Raw genomic sequence first — 6,705 nt, 5'->3', positions numbered from 1 at the left:
TAAGTGGCGACGGGAGGCTACCGTCTTTTGCAGCCCAAACTAGCATCAAATCTGTACGGCAAGTCCAGTGGAACTCAGTTATTGATGTGTTCGTATCAATTTAGGATTGTGCATTCTGTTACACCCTGCATGGATCCATCATGCGCTGGATGTCAAACCTGGTTGAAATTGAGGCGTGTGTGGGGAAGGAGGTGGGGAAATCTACCTGAAACTGCATTCCTCAAAACCAAAACACGCCTTTTAAAAAACGCGCTGTGTGGGCGTGTGTGTGTTTCAAATGGGGACGTTGTGTTTGTCCAGTTGTCGTTCCACTTTCGCTCCAAACCTTTTCCTTTGCAAGACATTTTTGTAAGCTCTGCCGTAATATCAACTTATTTGCCTCAAAAATGAGTTTTGTTTGATAATATTTGGTGATGAAATGGTCGTGGTTGATCGTACATGGTTCTAAGGAAAACAAATATTTCATTAACCAAATTTTGTGCAGATGCCCTGAATGGAATAACATGAGCTGGATTAACAAATATGGTCCAGTAACAGTATCGATCACTGAAAATTGCAATGCGATTGTCAGAATATTAAATGGATTATTGACCTAACAAGACAGAGATCGATGCAAAGGCTAACAGAGAATTCAAGAGGAAGAGAATTCTAATGCACAGTATTTTAAGTGTAAAGTTAATTCTGTTCCTATTTCCACAGATGCTGCCTGACCTAACGAGTGATCCAAACTCCGCCACACCAGTTTACCCTTTTGAAATACATAATGTCAGTCACTTCGCTGGAATGTCCAGACTGTATGGGGGCGGGGGACAGAATCCATTGATGTTTAGCAAAATGAGAGGCAAATTGATTGAAACATTTTAGATTATGAGCGCTATTGGTAGAATAGAGATGTTTCTTCTTGTGCAAGAATGTAGAACTATGGGTCACTGTTAAAACTTTATGGAATCACCCTTCAAGACAAAATGAGTAAGGTGAAAATTTTCTTCTCAGAGGACCATGACTTTCAAACTCACTTCCTCAAAGCAGACATCCCACCCTGCAAAAACTCATTTCAGGGAGGTAGCGCCACCACCTCTGCCCCCAGCAACCCCTTATCTCCCCCCACCACCCACTTGACCTCCAAGGGTGCATGTATACAGGACATTTCATTATGAAAGAACACAACAATTTATTTGATCACATATTGAAACTATTTACACACAAACATATATATATATTCCTTGGTGAGTATTTTGTTGGCAGTCTCAATGCTAATAGCTAAATGCTAATGCAAATAGCTTTCCTATTTCTTTTGCAAACTTTCCTTGTACTGTGATGTGGCTTGCTTGGCAGATTTGAGCATTTTGCTGGAAGTCTCAACCTCATAGCAGTCTGTGTCAATGAGTTTGTCAATTTTGTAAGAGATCAGATTCACAAGTGTTTTGTGAGACAGCTAACTTCTGAATTCTGTCTTAATGTGACGCACCATGCTGAATGCCCTTTCTACATCACAATTAGAATTCGGCAGCACCAAAAACAACTTCATCAACTGGCAGAGCTCTTTGAATCTCAACTGCCCTGAGCTCACAGATTTTACTTTGGACAGCTTCCCCCAGAACTCATCAACTGGCAAACTGTTGTAGTTTGGCACCAGTCCTTCAAGGTTAGTTGAGACATAATCCAGGACTTCCAAGTGGAGCTGTTCTCTTGCATTTGCCTTGATCACATTTGGAAATCTCTCTACCAAAGTCAAAATCTGCTCTGGATTCACATCTTGGCTCTCAGTATTGACCACTGACAGATTTTTCAAGATTTGGTATCTCAATGGGAACTTCTCCAAGATTTTTTGAAAGCACCTGACATAGAATGCTCTGGCCTCTTTGAAGAACTGCTTTGTCTTGTAAGGGGGGATCTCCTGTGCTTCCTCGCTTAGCACAGTCTGGGATGAAGCACGTTTTATATTTTCTTTTTTTGGAACACTCTGCCATGGCGCTGCAGGACCATAAACTGAACTGATGGACAATGAAAGGGAGAGAGAGGTCGACTGTAAAGCACGCCCACAGAGAAAACTGATAGGTCTGCTTAGCATAGAGAGAGACCAATCAGGATGCTCTCTCTCTCACTCTCTTGTTATGTCTGTCACTCGCTCTGTCTGTCTGTCTGTCTCTCTCTCTCCCTCTCGCTCACTCTCAAAAAAATCAATTTCCGAAATATTTTATAAAACTTCAGGGAGCCGCTATCAATATACGGGAGACTCCTGGAACTTCCGGGAGAGGTGGGATGTCTGTCAAAGGGAAGTGCAAGTAGTGTTGGAAGACTCGTCCAGTGGAGGAGATTATTGATAAGCAAGAGTTAAATGTTATGGAAATAGGTGTGGATATGGAGATGAAGTTACAGTCATATCAGGAGTGCTGTTAATGTACGGTGGAACAGGTCTGAGGGACTGTGCAGACTACCCTTGTCTCTAACATATTCTTATGTACACCAGAAATTCTGCAGATGCTGGAAATCTGGAACAACACATACAAAATGCTGGAGGAACTCAGCAGGTCAGGCAGCATCTATGGAAATGAATAATCAGTTGCCGCTCTGGGCTGCAGCTTTTATTCTACCTATTCTCAAGTAGGTATGTGCCTTTCCCAATGTCAAAATCAGTGGCAGAAATTTTAAATAGGTTGGAATACTTTCACAATGGGCGCCATTGGCTTCCCTCCTGCAACTTCCGTGTTGCTTTGCTGCATTTGAAACTTGTGTGTGAATTTTATTTATCTGATGACAATGTTTAAAGAAATATTGAATAGGAACAGAACAATGGAAGTAGGTTAAGAATAAAGAAATTGCAAAAAAATCAAGTCTATGATATAAACTTTGAAAAGTATCCAAAAACTTTTAAAAGTTAACCAGATTACTGAACATTAAAATATCACTTAAAACTTAAAATATCTTACTGAGGCCTAGAAAGGAGGAGGAGGAGCTTCTGTGAATCACTTGAAAATCTAATATAATCTAATCTAACCTAATCTGAGAACTGCTTGATTTCCTACTGTGTGGCCCACCAGTTCATAGTCATAGTCATAGTCATACTTCATTGATCCCGGGGGAAATTGGTTTTCATTACAGTTGCACCATACATAATTAAATAGTAATAAAACCATAAATAATTAAATAGTAATATGTAAATTATGCCAGGAAATAAATCCAGGACCAGCCTGTTGGCTGAGGGTGTCTGACCCTCCAAGGAAGGAGTTGTAAAGTTTGATGGCCACAGGCAGGAATGACTTCCTATGACGCTCTGTGTTGCATCTCGGTGGAATGAGTTTCTGGCTGAAAGTACTCCTGTGCCCAACCAGTACATTATGTAGTGGATGGGAGACGTTGTCCAAGATGGCATGCAACTTGGACAGCATCCTCTTTTCAGACACCACCGTCAGAGAGTCCAGTTCCATCCCCACAACATCACTGGCCTTACGAATGAGTTTGTTCATTCTGCTGGTGTCTGCTACCCTCAGCCTGCTGCCCCAGCACACAACAGCAAACATGATCGCACTGGCCACCACAGGCTCATAGAACATCCTCAGCATCGTTCGACAGATGATAAAGGACCTCAGTCTCCTCAGGAAATAGAGACGGCTCTGACCCTTCTTGTAGACAGCCTCAGTGTTCTTTGACCAGTCCAGTTTATTGTCAATTCATATCCCCAGGTATTTGTAATCCTCCACCATGTCCACACTGACCCCCTGGATGGAAACAAGGGTCACCGGTGCCTTAGCTCTCCTCAGGTCTACCACCAGCTCCTTAGTCTTTTTCACATTAAGCTGCAGATAATTCTGCTCACACCATGTGACAAAGTTTTATTCAAAGTTGAATAAAAGGGAGGCAAGATTCAGCAGGGTGGCAATTTTGAGAAGGGCAGCCTTGATGTGGAAGTACTGCTAAGGTCAAACCAGGCTTTGGTGAGGAGCACAAGCAGCAGGAAGGCAAGATATTTTTATTCTTTTCCTTTTTATAAATCTGCTAGTTGGTAAAATGGGCCATGATGGCAGTGAGTGGAGTGGTATTCGCCTCTTTATGAGATGTGGGAGATCAGGGAGTTGAAGTGTCCCTGTTGAAGATACAGTAAGTGTACTCAGCTAAAAACTCTTCTCAGACTGCATGAATCAGTTGAAGGAATTTCTAGACTCATTGAGAAACAAACAGGAGGCAGTTAACCTTATAGATAAGAGATTCAGGTCACTCCACAAAGGTTTAGTAAGATAAATGACTGCCAGGACAGGCAGGTACTGCAGTGTTCTCCTGTGGCTGTTCCCTTCTCAAATATGCCACACTATTTCAGATACTGTCAGTTGGGGGGGGGGGCGGGGGGGGAGAGAGCCTCATTGGGGAAAATGACACCAGCCCTGTGGGACTGCAATGTCCCACACATGCAATAGTAATATGGGGCACAGATAGTGAGAGGCAGGGATAGGGGCACATTTAGTCAGGGGCACAGATAGGTATTTCAGTGGCATAAGCAAGACTCCACGATGGTATGTTCCTCATTGCTGCCAGCCCTACACAGGCACAGAATATTCTGAAAGGTAAGAGAGGCCTTTGTCCATTTGGCACCAAGGAGATAGGCAGGAAGATAGATGAAGTCCTGCAAAGAAAACCTGGCATTTAGGCATAAAGTTAAAAAGCAGGACCACTAGTGGCTGCAATCTCAGGATTATTGCCTGTTCTTCCTTGTGCTAGTAAGGCAAGAAAGTCGGAAGATAGTACAGTTAAATAAATGCCTAAGGAGCTGGTACAGGAGGGAGAGCCTCAGGAAGAACTGTCTTCCAAGGCAGGTGGAACCTGTACAAGGAGAACAGTTGTACCCAACCTGGAGGGGCACCAATATCTTCAGAATCAGAATCAGGTTCATCATCACTGACTTGTATATCATGAAATGTGATGTTTTGCGGTAGCAGTACTGTCCAAAGACAATTATTATAAATTAGGTTATATACAAATAGTGCAACTAAAACAAATTAACTGTTCAGCAATCTGATGACAGAGGGATGAAGCTGTTGCTAAATTTCTGAGAATGGGTCTTCAGGGTCCTGTACCTAACCCCCAATAGCAGCAATGAAAAGAGGACGGGTCCCAGATAGTAAGGGTCCTTAGTGTTGATGCTGCCTTGAGTCCACATAGGTTGCTAATATCACTCAAGAGGATTTAAACAAGTTTGACAAGGAAGTAGGAACTCAGCAAGTGGAGGGATTAATGGGTAGGTAGGAGTTAGGTCAATCAAGTCTGAAAGGAAGGACATGTAGGACTAAATAAATGGGGCAATGGGCTTGTGTATGTATTTCAGTGCTAAGAGTATTATGGTTAAGGCATATGATCACAGGGCCTGAATTAGTAGTTGGAGCCATTACATAAACTTGGTTGAGATAAGGGCAGGAGTGGCAGGTCAGCATTCAGGAATCAGCCATTTCAGATGCAATGCAGAGGGATGTAAAAGAGTTGGGTGAGTGGGTGACCAGGGATAATGTTACAGCAGCAAAGAGAAGACCTGGAGGTGTGCTGTGAAGTAATATGGAAGCTCAAGAAAGATACATTCACTATGATGGGGTTATGTTGTAGGCCTTCCAGTAACCAGTGGGAGACAGAGGGATAGATATAATATGTAGGCAGGTTATGGAAATATGAAAAAGCAACAAGTTTGGTGGGCGAATTTAACTCCCCCAAAATTGGCTAGGACTCCCATAGTGGTAGAGGCTTATATGGGGCAGAATTTGTTAGGTGCATCCAGGAGGGTTTCCTGAGACATTACGTGGGCAGTCCAACTAGAGAAAGGGTCATACTAGACCTCATATTGGAAATGACCCTGGTCAGGTGATTGGAGTTTTGGTGGAAGGAAACATATAGAAGGCTTAGAAATTTGAAACCAGACAGAGCCTTAAAGAACAAGGAGAGAACAGATCAGGGATTCAGTAGCGATTTCTAAATCCCTCCAATTGCTAAATGGACATTGAACCCATGAACACTATCTCACTACTATTTTATTTCTGTTTTTTCGCACTACTTATTTTAACTATTTAATAGACATATAAACTTAATGTAACTCAATTTTTTTCTATATTTATCATGCATTTCATTGTACTGCTGCCATAAAGTTAACAAATTTCACGACATATGCCAATGATATTAAACCTGATTCTTATTCTGAATAAAGTAACATGAAATGTCCTTAGCAAGTATGATTAAAGAGAATCCCTAGCCATTTTATACAAACAAGAGGGCAAGTAGGGAGAGGGCAAGACCACTCAAGGACCAAGGAGTGAAATTATGCCTGGAGTCAGAGGAAGTATAACCATATAACAATTACAGCACGGAAACAGGCCATCTCGGCCTTTCTAGTCCGTGCTGGACTCTTAACCTATCCTAGTCCCACTGACCTGCACTCAGCCCATAACCCTCCATTCCTTTCCTGTCCATATATCTATCCAATTTAACTTTAAACGACAACATAGGACCTGCCTCAACCACTTCGGCTGGAAGCTCGTTCCACACAGCTACCACTCTCTGAGTAAAGAAGTTTCCCCTCATGTTACCCCTGAACTTTTGTCCTCTAACTCTCAACCCATGGCCTCTTGTTTGAATCTTCCCCACTCTCAATGGAAAAAGTCTACATCAACTCTATCAATCCTCCTCATAATTTTAAACATCTCTATCAAGTCTCCCCTCAGCCTTCTACGC

The sequence above is a fragment of the Mobula birostris genome, chromosome 8 (assembly GCF_030028105.1).
Source record: "Mobula birostris isolate sMobBir1 chromosome 8, sMobBir1.hap1, whole genome shotgun sequence".
Classification (NCBI taxonomy): Eukaryota; Metazoa; Chordata; class Chondrichthyes; order Myliobatiformes; family Myliobatidae; genus Mobula; species Mobula birostris.
This window is presented reverse-complemented; position numbering follows the sequence as displayed.